The following is a 15,098-nucleotide window of genomic DNA, read 5'->3' on the forward strand; positions in this document are numbered from 1 at the left end:
GGCTGCATTTTCTGGCAGGTCAGACTGAACCCAGGCCATCACTCTCCAGTCTTCCTTCCATGCTTCCTTCCCCCCCAGCTGAGGCTTCTGACGCCCAACCTGGGCCTTCCAGGCAGCAACATGTGGAGGAGCCCAGATTGAGCCAGGTATAGCATTTCTCTAAATATTTCAGGTTGTCCAATCAATGATGTTAACTAGATGTTAGTTTGGAGTACTAATTTATGATTGTGATTGATGATGCAAAACATTAAACCATGTCCCTTTTTCATACACAGGGAAGTCTCAGCCAGGAGGTGGCCGGGCCGAGCAGGCTGCCTGATATCCAGGTCCCTCCCCTACACCCGCAAAGAGAAAGTGGCAGGAAGAGGATTATGCTAGATGAGGCTGCCATAGGCCTCTTTTGGAGGGCTACAGAGGCTCTGGGAGCACTACACACTGTGGAGGAGGACTTTGCTGCCATAATTGCCTGTAAAATGCAGCGGATGGAGGAGGGCCAACAACTCATGTGGAGGTCCTTAATGTTGGAAGCTCTCAATTAGTGGTTGAGGGCCCAAATAACATCTGATACCCACCTTTGTGACCTCACACATGGTCCTTCTCCTCCTCTAGGTCCTCCTCCTCCTCCTCCTCCTTCTCCTCCAGGTCCTACTAGTCCTCCTCCTCCTCCAGGTCCTACTCCTCCTCCTGCCACATCTCCAACAGCAGAGCCACAGCCAGGAAGGAAGCGTGGAAGGAAGACCAGAAAGTGATGACCATGGGTTCAGTCTGGTCGGCCAAAAGATGCAGCCTCTTGTGGTACCACAGCCTGGGGACACAGATGTCATCTGCTGCTTTCCGGATCTCTGGGACTTCTGGACCAGACTGCACTCCTTTACATATGGACTCCTCAGGCCACCAATTTTGATGTTCAAGAATTGATGTCTGCCCTGGGGGTCCAAGGCTTCGCTAATTTCTGCTGTTTCTCCAGCATTGCCTCCCTCTTTGTTTGGTTCTGATCCCTTAATAAAGGATTCAATTATACTTGCCTATGTGTGTTTTCCTTCTAAAAGGACAGTTTGTTTGTGAGGATTCAGGTACATTTCAAAAATACAATGTGAAATTAACAAGGGACACCAACACCAAACAATCTCCTTGAGGTTAAATAATACAAGATAATAATGGGGTTGTGGTAACTTGACACACAAAACACACACAAAAATATTCTGGAGTAAAACTAAATATAAAATAAAACAAAGATCAGCCTTTGAAAAAATACAAACCTAAAATAAAAAATAAATCTGCCTTTAAAAAAGGAATCCCGCTAAATAATAAAGAAAGAAGTTTGTGAGAAGTGTGTGTGAATATGAGCAGCAAAACTACTTAATTCTTCTCACATTATAAAGAAGAAGAGAGTGCGCTGTATTAAACCATTTTTTACATTGCACCGTGACGAAAGTGCTGTATCCATTGCGAACGCTAAGTTTACCAGACCGAGCTGTTCTGTGTTGGAATTTCTTCTGAGCATGCGTGGCACTTTGTGCGTCGGAACAGGCCACACACGGTCGGAATTGGCACGATCGGATTTTGTTAATAAATAAAAAGAAAAATACTGCGCTGTAATAATGTAACTAAAACCGACCAAGAAGGATAATAACTAAAACAAAAAGCAGCTGCTGAAGTGAGATACACACACCAATAATAAATTTCAATACAGAGCAGCGCTACCCCCCAAAAATTAAGAAATTAATACAGTGAAGATCAAGCAGAAATAACAAATTAAAATAAACGTTAATTAAATCAATTGTGATCAAGAGCGAAACTAAACACCATCTTCTCAATTCCACAGTGAAAAAGAGAGTGCCAAGCATCAACTGATGATAAAGGAGCAATGTAACTGTGCATACAGAATTGGCAAAAAAGTAGTAATAGTCCACGGTAAGTGAATTCAACTTCCACCACACCTCCAGTGATAAGAAGAATGCTCGCTTACCAGATGGCAAGCAATTAGAGCTTGCGGTCTAAACCCGACCAGGGCCTTTCTCCAAGATCAGGACACAAAAAGTCTGAGGGAGAACCCGTCTAGGAGGTCAGCAGGGGATCGCCAAACTCGTCACCCAGGATCGTTCCCAGATCAAATATGGTGATGATCAGACGTTCCAAAAATATATAAAGGAATCACCATAGCGTAACATGTTTAAACTTAGTTTATTATAAAAGAAGAAAGCCACTTACAGTGTATCGTAGCAATTAAAAGCAGTTCAGCCGGCCGGCTTGTGCAAACACCCGTCCCTTCGGACACAAACGTGAGACGTCAGCACGTCAGCTCCTCCCGACGCGCGTTTCGTCATATAATGACGTCGTCTGGGGCAAGGGCGACGCACTGACGTGTCGCGTATAAATAGAGAACTAAAAGAAACCAAGCCTCGTTGTGAGACCAGATCCGGAAATCATCCGCGTTCCATCTCCCGATATAACGGAAATCTATAGCGGCCATTTTAACTAATGGAAACGAATCCCATGTAGTGATCCGGATACATAACTAAATATCCAGGTGAGAAAAAAGAAGAAAATTAAACATTCTCACCATGCTCACAACCTATAAATAAGGGACAAATTATGCCTCCTATATCATGGTGGAACATAAATAAAACCTTAAAACAAAAATTAATTATTTTAAGTAACATTACTCAACATCTAAAAAAAAAATATTTTTATTAAATAAAAACGAACAGAGAATTTTTTTATTGTTTCAAAAAACCAATTATTTGGGAAAGACCAGAGAACCATATACCTAATATAATAGTGTGCAGCCGTTCTAAGCAAAAATGGATACACCCACTTTAAGTAGGGGTAAATATTCTACACCTAATCATAACCAGAAACCTTCCTGACATAAAGTACCCAATCATCAAACTATAGGTGAAATAGGGATGATTTCCTTGGGTTCACAAAGAGTCAGATTCCAAACAGACCTCAAATTAAAAAAAAAAAAAAATGTTCTTCGATAACAAAAACATTAGAAATAAAATAAAATAGTAATAGAACCACAAAAATACATACTCTCAGGAATTATCTATGAAGGCATTAGTATCCACATCTACGTTTAACCCATGGGGGGTATAACATTTGACCTTATAGATCCATAGCATCTCAAGCCTGGAGATGCTCCTGACCAGAGAACTACCCCTCCAATGGGGACGGTATTTATCTATCCCTAAAAAGATCGTATTAGAGGGATCCTTGTTGTGAGTATTCAAATAATGTTTGGAGACCGAGTGTTTTGGGAATCCATTCTTGATATTAGAGATATGTTCATTCAATCTGACAGAGAGGGGTCGCCTAGTCCTGCCCACATACTGCAACCCACAGGGGCACTGTAGCAGGTAGACGACCCCCTCCGTCGAACATGTTATGAATGGCTCAATCACATGTTCCCTCTGTGTGGTGTGGGAAGTAAACTTATGGGTACGTCTCTGTATGCCCCTATTAATGGAGCACACCCTACATCTCCCACACTTATAGTATCCTGTGAAATTACCAAAAAAACTCAATTTGGTAATGGGTGGATCAATAACATTAGGGACCAATCGGTCTGTTAAGGGACAGACCACCTCGTGAGCGGAATTCTGCTTTGGTCCCTTTCATCACTACCTATTCAGTACAGCATAACCAAATTAGGAATTTAGTGCAGAGACACTGGCATATTTTGAATAATGATCCTGCTCTTAGGTCTATTCTACCTGTTAGACCTCAAATGGTGTTTAGGGGAGCATCGTGTCTTAAAGACCGATTGGTCCCTAATGTTATTGATCCACCCATTACCAAATTGAGTTTTTTTGGTAATTTCACAGGATACTGTAAGTGTGGGAGATGTAGGGTGTGCTCCATTAATAGGGGCATACAGAGATGTACCCATAAGTTTACTTCCCACACCATACAGAGGGAACATGTGATTGAGCCATTCATAACATGTTCGACGGAGGGGGTCGTCTACCTGCTACAGTGCCCCTGTGGGTTGCAGTATGTGGGCAGGACTAGGCGACCCCTCTCCGTCAGATTGAATGAACATATCTCTAATATCAAGAATGGATTCCCAAAACACTCGGTCTCCAAACATTATTTGAATACTCACAACAAGGATCCCTCTAATACGATCTTTTTAGGGATAGATAAATACCGTCCCCATTGGAGGGGTAGTTCTCTGGTCAGGAGCATCTCCAGGCTTGAGATGCTATGGATCTATAAGGTCAAATGTTATACCCCCCATGGGTTAAACGTAGATGTAGATACTAATGCCTTCATAGATAATTCCTGAGAGTATGTATTTTTGTGGTTCTATTACTATTTTATTTTATTTCTAATGTTTTTGTTATCGAAGAACATTTTTTTTTTTTTTTTTAATTTGAGGTCTGTTTGGAATCTGACTCTTTGTGAACCCAAGGAAATCATCCCTATTTCACCTATAGTTTGATGATTGGGTACTTTATGTCAGGAAGGTTTCTGGTTATGATTAGGTGTAGAATATTTACCCCTACTTAAAGTGGGTGTATCCATTTTTGCTTAGAACGGCTGCACACTATTATATTAGGTATATGGTTCTCTGGTCTTTCCCAAATAATTGTTTTTTTGAAACAATAAAAAAATTCTCTGTTCGTTTTTATTTAATAAAAATATTTTTTTTTTAGATGTTGAGTAATGTTACTTAAAATAATTAATTTTTGTTTTAAGGTTTTATTTATGTTCCACCATGATATAGGAGGCATAATTTGTCCCTTATTTATAGGTTGTGAGCATGGTGAGAATGTTTAATTTTCTTCTTTCTTCTCACCTGGATATTTAGTTATGTATCCGGATCACTACATGGGATTCGTTTCCATTAGTTAAAATGGACTTCCGCTATAGACTTCCGTTATATCGGGAGATGGAACGCGGATGATTTCCAGATCTGGTCTCACAACGAGGCTTGGTTTCTTTTAGTTCTCTATTTATACGCGACACGTCAGTGCGTTGCCCGTGCCCCAGACGACATCATTATATGACGAAACGCGCGTGCTGACGTCTCGCGTTTGTGTCCGAAGGGACGGGTGTTTGCACAAGCCGGCCGGCTAAACTGCTTTTAATTGCTACGATACACTGTAAGTGGCTTTCTTATAATAAACTAAGTTTAAACATGTTACGCTATGGTGATTCCTTTATATATTTTTGGAACGTCTGATCATCACCATATTTGATCTGGGAACGATCCTGGGTGACGAGTTTGGCGATCCCCTGCTGACCTCCTAGACGGGTTCTCCCTCAGACTTTTTGTGTCCTGATCTTGGAGAAAGGCCCTGGTCGGGTTTAGACCGCAAGCTCTAATTGCTTGCCATCTGGTAAGCGATCGGATTTTGTTGTCGGAAGATTTTACAGCCTGCTCTCAAACTTTGTGTGTCGGAAAATCCGATGGAAAATGTCCGATGGAGCCCACACACAGTCGGAATTTCCGACAACACGCTCCGATCGGACATTTTCCATCGGAAAATCCGACCACGTGTACGGGGCATAAGAATTACCAGCAGCTGAGATGCTAGACCTGATGATGACATGGCTTGGGACTGAGTCAGCAGAGCATGCAAGAAGGATGCGCAGGATACACATATTTAACCCTTCAGCAGGATTTGATATGGCCTGGCAAGGATATAGATCACCAGAAGCAATTGAAGGTGCTCAAATGAAAAGACTGGAGTCTTTCCCTAAGCTAAAAAGCAGAGACAATTTCAAACTACAAGAGCTGGGTGATATTCTTTGGGAAGTCCAGTGTGCCAAAGAAGAAGGCTATTTAAGAGGACTTGCACATTTAGATACCGCTAGTGGTACTAAGCCTATAGTGGAGAAACTACCTCACAACCTACAAGAAAAATGGTTGAGTGTTGGAGCCAAATACAAAGAAGATCATGATGTCCCTTTTCCCCCATTCTTTGTGTTTTCTAGGTTTGTGCAGCAGCAAGCTAAGATCAGGTGTGATCCCAGCTTTTCCTTCATCACCAACAGTCAACTGCCGAAAGCAGAAAAGCCACCTAGAGCCTTTCATAGGACTTCAGTGATTGCCCATAAAACAACTGTACCCTCTGAGGACCCAGACTGTCTAAGCAGCTACAAGGTAAACACCTTTGAAGGCCCTGACAGACTTTGCCCACTTCATAAAAAGCCCCATCCCCTAAACAAGTGTAAAGGGTTCAAAAGTAAACCTATCAAGGAAAGGATAGCCTTTCTTAGACAAAACGGCATCTGCTTCAAGTGTTGTGGATCCACTAAACATGTAGCCAAAGACTGCAAAATACAAGCGGATTGCTCCGAATGTGGCAGTAACAGACACATCACAGCTTTACACCCTGATACTTTGCATCAACCATTAGAGGTCACTGAAGCCCCGAAAGGTGAGGACAGGGAGCAAAAAGATAATTCATCTACCCCAGTGATGTCCAAATGCATGGAAATCTGTGGTGACTGTATAACTCCACATTCATGTTCCAAGATCTGCCTAGCAACAGTGTACAGCACAGGGGAAAAGCAAAAAGCAGTTAAGATGTATGTGGTTCTGGATGAACAGAGTAACAGGTCACTGGCAAGGTCAGACTTTTTTGATGCTTTCAACATTACATCGAGTGCAGTTCCATACACCCTAAAGACATGTGCAGGAGTGATGGAAACTTCAGGAAAAAGAGCTACCGACTTTACTATTGAGTCTCTTGACAAGACAGTCCATCTCTCACTTCCCGCCTCGATAGAGTGTGATATGTTACCAGACGATAAAGCAGAGATCCCATCACCAGAAGTGGCCCTTCATCATCCTCATCTCAATTCGATATCACACCTTATTACAGCTATCCAGAAAGATGCCTCTATTCTTCTACTTCTTGGAAGAGACATTCTACAGGTACATAAGGTACGCCAACAACAGAACACTGGTATCTGCCAATGTTTGGCGTTTACCATCTACACAAGCCAGAACAAATAAGAGTTGTGTTCGATTCCAGTGCTCAACATGAAGGTGTTTCATTAAATGATGTTCTGTTGAGTGGCCCAGATCTAAACAACACACTTCTGGGTGTCCTCTTACGCTTCTGGAAAGAGCCTATTGCCTTCACAGGGGATGTGCAACAGATGTTTTATTGTTTTCTAGTGAGAGAATCGTGATTACCTGCGTTTCCTGTGGTACAAGGATAACGACACAGATAAAGAGGTGACAGAGTATAGAATGAGGGTGCATGTTTTTGGTAATAGCCCTTCTCCTGCTGTTGCCATATACTGCATGCGCAAAGCTGCCCAGAAAGGTGCAGAACATTATGGTCAAGATGCCAAACACCTTGTGATGAGACATTTCTATGTAGACGATGGACTTGCTTCAGCTAGCACACCTGAAGGGGCAATCAACATTCTTAACAAAGCAAAACAAATGCTGGCAGAGTCTAATCTGCGACTACATAAGATAGCCTCTAACAGCAAACAAGTCATGGAAGCTTTCACCGCAGAAGACAGAGCTAAGAATCTTAAAGACCTTTGCCTGGGAACAGACATCCTTCCTTTACAGAAGAGTTTAGGCCTAAGCTGGCATATAGAGAAAGACTGTTTTGTTTTTCAGGTTTCTTCAGTAGAAAAGCCATTCACGAGAAGAGGAATTCTATCCACTGTGAACAGTCTCTACGATCCTCTCGGGTTTGTAGCACCTGTCACCATAAAAGGTAAGGCCTTAGTTCGTGAACTGTCAAGTGGAGAAAGTGAGTGGTATGCCTTACTTCCAGAAGAGAGACTCCATGAGTGGGTCCAATAGACAGAGTCTTTACAAGCCTTACAATGTTTACAAATACCCAGATGTTATGTTCCTGTTTCATTGTCACAAGCCTGCAAAAGAGAACTGTACATTTTTTCAGAAGCATCTGTTACAGCAATAATTACTTGAAGGTAAGCAATGCAGGAAACGTCTGTCATGTTGGATTTGTTATGGGAAAATCCAAACTGAGTCCTAGGCCGGCACGTACAATTCCACGCCTAGAGTTATGTGCAGCTGTACCAGCGGTTGAACTGTATGAGCTAGTGAGAGACGAGATGGACCTAAGCCTAGATGCTGTGAAATTCTTTACAGACAGTAAAACAGTCTTAGGCTATATCTGTAACACTACCAAGAGATTCTTCTTATATGTTTCCAATCGGGTGAATAGGATCAGACAAGCAACCTGTCCAGAGCAATGGTTCTATGTGCCCTCAGAACAAAATCCTCCAGGCCTACACAGATGGCTTGCCTTCATAACTCTATATGGTTCTCAGGCCCACATTTTCTGTATCAGACAGTTGTAGATAATTCTGATAACACCAATGTTTACTCTTTAGTGGAACCCGAAGCTGATCCTGAAATTAGGTCAGAAGTAGTAAGCTTCAGTACTAAAGCTGTTGACACTAGACTGCAGTTACATTGATTCGAAAGATTTTTCAACTGGAAGAGACTAAGCAGGGTCATAGCAAGACTAATTCATGTTGCGAAAAGCTTCCAGAACAAAACCAATGATGATCGACCCGGAACCTGGGAAGTTTTTCATGAAAGAGTTAGTTTAGAAGAACTTTCACAAGCCAAGACAGTCATAATTTCTTCTGTACAACATACATATTTCAAGCAAGAATATGACTACATTGAACAACGAAAGACGCTTCCAAAGCATAGCCGTCTTACAAAACTCAGTCCCTTTATAGATCAAGATGGACTATGGAGAGTATGTGGCCGTTTATGCTTTGCCACGCTGTCAGATGAGGAGAAGCAGCCTGTCATCATTCCTCATGATCACCACATTGCTACTTTGATTGTAAGACATTATCACAATCAAATATTTCACCAAGGGCGCCACATAACAGAAGGTGCCATCTGAGCTGCAGGTTTCTGGATTCTTGGTGGAAAACGTCTAGTGTCTGCAATCATTCACAAATGTGTCATGTGCCGTAAGCTCAGAGGGAGATTGGAAAGGCAAAAGATGGCAGAGCTACCAAAAGATAGAGTCAATCCTGAGCCTCCATTCACTAGTGTGGGTGTTGATGTGTTTGGTCCCTGGGCAGTTGTAACACGCTGAACTAGAGGAGGTAGCGCTGACAACAAACGCTGGGCTGTTCTTTTCACGTCTTTCTACAAGAGCAGTGCATATAGAATTGATTGAGTCCATGTCAGCATCCAGTTTCATCAAGGCTCTAAGAAGATTGTTTTCTGTTCGTGGCTAAGTTAATTCGCTCGGATAGAGGTACTAATTTTGTAGGAGCATGTAAGGAACTGCATATATGTTCAAATGATGTAGAACTTCTAGATTATCTTGAAGACAAAGGATGCACATGGATCTTAAACACTCCATACTCATCTCACATGGGAGGTGCTTGGGAAAGATTAATAGGTGTAGCTAGGCGCATTTTAGATGCAATGTTACTCCATGCTAAACCTACTCATTTGACTCATGAGACTTTGAGTACTTTCATGGCAGAAGTTATGGCCATCATTAATGCAAGACCTTTGGTACCACTATCTACAGATCCAGATAATCCAACAGTTCTTACTCCTGCTATGCTCTTGACCCAAAAGGTAGACTCTTTGTCGGCCCCTTGTGGAGACTTTAGTACAGAACTTCATGTAAAGCAATGGAAACAAGTCCAGTGTCTGGCTGATACGTTTTGGAAGAGATGGGGGAGAGATTACCTGTTTACCTTACAAAGTCGCAGGAAATGGGATAAGACCAGTCCCAATGTTAAAGTTGGAGATGTTGTGTTGTTGAAAGATAGTCAAGAAAGCAAAAATAACTGGCCTATGGGAATTGTCACTAATACATTGCCAAGTAAAGATGGTAATGTCAGAAAGGTTGATGCCAAAGTGACGAAACAAGGGACTGTTAAAGTGTACGCCAGACCAGTTTTGGATGTCATTGTTCTCCTTTGAACAGGTATTTCTGTTATGTTGTTGACACAATACATAACATAGAGTTTGTCAATGACAGCTTTCAGACGTGACATTCGCCATGAGTTAAAATTCATCCTGTGGATTACAATTGGCATTGGAGATAGTTTGGCCTAGTGTGGCTTCTCCAATCTGAAGATGGATTTATGGACGAAACTATTTCTTCATGTGGGCTACCAGCTTGAAGTACCATAGCCAAGAGACACTGATATTGTGGACTCATGTTTTAGTTTTTGTTACCAGTTCTAGACAGGAATGTATTGTCTTATGAGTGTGTTTTTCCCTGTACAGTAGATATGTATAAGTAGTGATATAATGTATTATATCAGACATGGAGCGTGCTGACTTTACAGGCTAATTCAGTTATAGTTACTTATATAGAATGTGTAGTTTACCTCTGCCATCTAGTGGCCAAAGTCTGTAGCAGTTTTATCTTTAGTTATAAAATATTCTCAGACAGGAAGTGAGCTTTGGTTTAAGAAGGTCTTCAACCATTTTAGATTGTCATTCTACATGGATGCAGCATGTCTTTTTCTCTCTCAAGGGGCTTGAGACATCATTGCCTTTTCAAAAAAATAAATAATAAAGAAGTAAAATAAAGTTACTTTGGTTGACAAATCAAGCATTGGGCTTCCGTTTACTGGAGTCTCTGACAAGTGTTTAGCTGTCCGTTTAAAACCACACATAGTCAGTGTTTTGAGAGCGGAACTGTCAGGAAGATTCTGGCAGTAATCGGCGTCCCAGGCTCATTGGTGCGCGACCGTAGGTGCCATTGCGCATGCGCGCACGCACACGGACACGTGTGCGCACAGACGCATGCACGCACATCCCTGTTGGCGCCAGGCGGGCTATTTAAACCTGCCTGTCACACTCAGTCCCCGCTCTTCTGCTCTACAGCGTTCTGTGTGCCAAAACCTGATTTGATCTGAGACTTCCTGTTACTTGACCAGGCTACCTGTTTTGACCATCCAGCTATCTGCCTGCATCTGACCCCCGGCTTGCTTAGACCATTCTCCTGTTTGATCCCTGGTACCTTTGCTGTCTGCTTGATATCGATCACTGGCCTGTCTGAATATCCTTCTGCCTGATACCTGCCTACCTGCCTGCTGTTGTTCCTGGTTCCAGTCCAGCATTCCAGTCTCCAGCCTGCTGCCTGCTGTTGTTCCTGGCTCCAGTCCAGCGTTCCAGCTTCCAGCCTGCTTACCTGCTGTTGTTCCTGGTTCCATTCCAGCATTCCAGTCTCCAGCCTGCTGCCTGCTGTTGTTCCTGGCTCCAGTCCAGCGTTCCAGCTTCCAGCCTGCTTACCTGCTGTTGTTCCTGGCTCCAGTCCAGCATTCCAGTCTCCAGCCTGCTACCTGCTGTGGTTCCTGGTTCCAGTCCAGAATTCCAGTCTCCAGCCTGCTACCTGCTGTTGTTCCTGGCTCCAGTCAGTGTTCCAGTATCCAGCCTGCTACCTGCTGTTGTTCCTGGTTCCAGTCCAGCATTCCAGTCTCCAGCCTGCTACCTGCTGTTGTTCCTGGTTCCAGTCCAGCGTTCCAGCTTCCAGCCTGCTACCTGCTGTTGTTCTTGGTTCCAGTCCAGCACTCCAGCCTTCTGCCTGCTTACCTGCTGTTGTTTCTGGCTCCAGTCAGCGTTCCAGTCTCCGGCCTTCTCTTCAGTTCCAGGTTCCTGGGTCCTAACTACTCCTGGACTTCTGGGTGGACTGTTGATCCTGCCAGGCACCCATACCACTCCTCACTCCTGTGTCCTCTGTCCCCATTCCAGAGGGCCGTGAGTGGGAGCCATAGGGAAGGTCTCTCTCTGCACTTTGGGCTCAAAACCTACCAGGTACGTGACAGGAATAGTAACAATTGGCACAATCTCCTTGTTTGGTCATACCATGAACTGTTAGGTGATATATGGAGTTTGCCACAGCTCAGATAAGAACTTATGAGGTAGAGGAGAGAGTGTAAGAAAAGAAGAAGAAGAAAAGAAGGGAAAGAGAAAGGTTTGGGGAAAAGGGGAGATGAAAGAAGGACAGGGAAATAACACAATAGCTCATCCACCGGCTCAAGAGGGGTCCTCCTGAAGATGCCACAGCTCCCAGACTTTATCATGTAATTCCAGCCTATCCTGTAGTCTAGCTGTCATTTTTTTCCATTAGCTCCACATCTTTTATTCTGGCATACAGGGCGTCTTGGGAAGGTGGGGAGCTCCGCTTCCAGTTGAGGGCAACCAGGCAGTGTGCAGCAGTATGGATATGTCTGAGTAGTTTCTTGTATGGTTTGGGAATTTGTAGTGGTGATACACCGAGCAGGAAAAATTTAGGCGTCAGGGGAACTGTCACCTCAAATAGTCGGGACAGCAGGTGCTGTGTTGAAAGCCAGAAGGGCACTATCAGGGGGCAGCTCCAATAGATATGGTAAAGAGTACCTTTGTCCCTCTGACAGCGCCAGCATCGGTCAGAAATAGATGGATAGATGGCATGGAGTATGTCCGGAGTCAAGTACCAAAAGTAAAGGATTTTATAGGCATTTTCCTTGTAAAGCGTGCCAAATGAGCTCTTAGCTGCCTGAGTCCAGATCGTCCACCACATCATCTCTGGGATTTCTTCACCCAGTATCTTTTCCCAACGGAGCATATAGGCATGTTTACCCTGGTTTGGTTTAGAATAGGCATTAAGTAGCTGATATATGTCGGAGATCAGGCCCCGAAGTGCGGATCCCTCCAAGATGTGCTCAAAAAGGGATGGCGCTGAAAATTGTAAAGACTGTCAGAGGAATCCGCGCTTAGGATGTTTACAACTGCTGCCTCCCAGTAAAAAGGTTCCACCTAGGTGAAACCCAAACAAAGTATAAAAGACAAAATAGGGAATGGCGCTGTTCTATGTGAAAAAAACAATGTGTATATACCATGCAATATATGTATATATATAGTGAAGAAACTATATATGTCCAGCAAGGACAAATCCTTCCTGTCATAAATAAATAAATAATCATACAAACTGACATGTGCTAGAAAATGATTTGTGCTGATAAAATAAAAATACTCAAATAAAAATGCAATTAAATAAATAAAAATTATCAACTAGTGTTAATAGCAACCATCAATCAGCACTAACAAGCTGTGCAATAAGTATTTAAACATTAACATGTATAAAATTGATGTAAAGTGACTAGTAAATCTGCTGTTGGTGATATCCAATTGTAAACCATAAAGTCAAAATAAGTGTCCATAGAAAGTGACATAGTGCTTCATCCGATTAGTGAAAATTTTCTTAAAAAGTATATATAAACAAGAAACATGCTGGCAGTGGTGACTGTGCTCCCCTCTTGTGTTTTCACTCACCACAGCACTTCACCCCTGCAGGGGTACAAGCGTGAAGTAAAGATGATGTGATCCCGGTCACAGAGTTACGATATCCCCCTAGTTCCCAGCATCAGGGCAAGGGACCATCCACGGGCGAAAGGAAAGGGGACTCCACTGCCTCCCCTCTACAGCATAATTCCTGGCCAGATATCCACATATATGTGTTATAAAAAAGAAGAAAAAACGATCTGCATAACGTGACTCCGTATTGCTTCTTTTATTAACAATTAAATAAATCCAAAGAAGTTGGAATGCTCTCCTCACTCGGAGCTTGCGTTCCACCGATCGTATACCAGAAACCAAAACTCCCGGATATGACGTAATGCGTATCAAGTTAGTCCCGCCTCGGGACTCAGATAAAGTCACGTGACATAACGGGTAGGGAGTGGCTGGAGTCAGACACGCACGGAAGTGATGTAAGGAGGCGCCGCAAACGCCGGTTTTAAACTGTTCTTGCCTATTTTTTACATTTTACATGTAAGAGTCCACCTAATTGCTTTCAATAAAATGCACCCTAGTCTTTTAAACCCCACTACACTATTGGAGGCACTTTTGTTCTTTTTCTTCCCCATCATTGCTGCATTATTACACTGGAGTGCACTGGGATGGCTGAGTGGAGGCACTTACAGCTGGTGAAGGTACTCCTAGCCCCTTTTGAAGTGTATGTGTGCTGGAAAAAGAACCAAAAGGAAGCGGTGAAGAGTTATATCCATTCGACTATGCGATTTAATACAGTATATGAGGTGAGAGTTCTGTGAGACCAACTGTTCGAGAACTAATTTATGAAGTTATATATGGACACTGATGAGCACTGATTTGGTTTTCCATTACCACACCATCTTTGTTCACCACTTCATGAACATTTATTTTTCCTGTATTCACCATTCTCTGTGGAACATGAGAAAACATCAACTATCTGTTCCTTTTAATGAACTATTTTTAAAGTGCTCATTTATGTATTTCTCTTGCATCTTTTGCACATACGATTTTTTTTGCACATCCATTGATTCTTCCTACTTTTTTGCACATGTATCATTATTATTTTTTTTTTTTTAAGGTTAACTTTTTATTGTTTTTATAAAAATAACAATAATAGTTACACAGGTATACAATCATAATGAACATTGTTTCAATACATTGATCAGGTATACAGGTTAACTTTATGCATTAGTACATATAATACATCTTTCAACACATTTTATTATAGTCAGGGGTCATTTCTGATAGTTGCTATACCATAATATCTCAATCATTTGCTATAACTTACGGGGCAGGTGGTATGTTGCTCTCTGAGCTTACCCATGAGTTCCATATTTTAGAGAACTTTTTGGGGCATCCTCTAGCTTCGTATGTCAACTTATATAGTGGTATTGCTTAGTTGATAATGGTGAGCCAGAACTTTATAGTCGGAGTGGATTGGGATTTCCAGTGCATGGTTAATGTTTTTTTAGCATAAAACATCATTATTCGTACAAAAGATTGTGCATTTTTGGATAACTCTTCATCATCAATGTAACCCAGCAGGTATCTGAGAGGATTACAAATGTTTGGTATTTTAGCTACAGAGCTGATGAAGGCTGTAACCTCTGACCAAAACTTCCGTATCGGAGCACATTCCCACATTAGGTGGAAGAATGTGCCATCGGCCATTCCGCATCTAAGGCATAAAGGATTGGATAATCTTTTTAGTCTAAATAATAGGTTTGGTGTGAAGTATGCTCTATATAATAGCTTGGTCTGGATCACCTTGTCTATGGAAGAGATGACGGAGGGAACCTGCAAGGGAAGAATCTCCCCCCATATCTCCTCC

Source organism: Aquarana catesbeiana, linkage group LG04, assembly GCF_042186555.1.
Source record: "Aquarana catesbeiana isolate 2022-GZ linkage group LG04, ASM4218655v1, whole genome shotgun sequence".
NCBI lineage: Eukaryota > Metazoa > Chordata > Amphibia > Anura > Ranidae > Aquarana > Aquarana catesbeiana.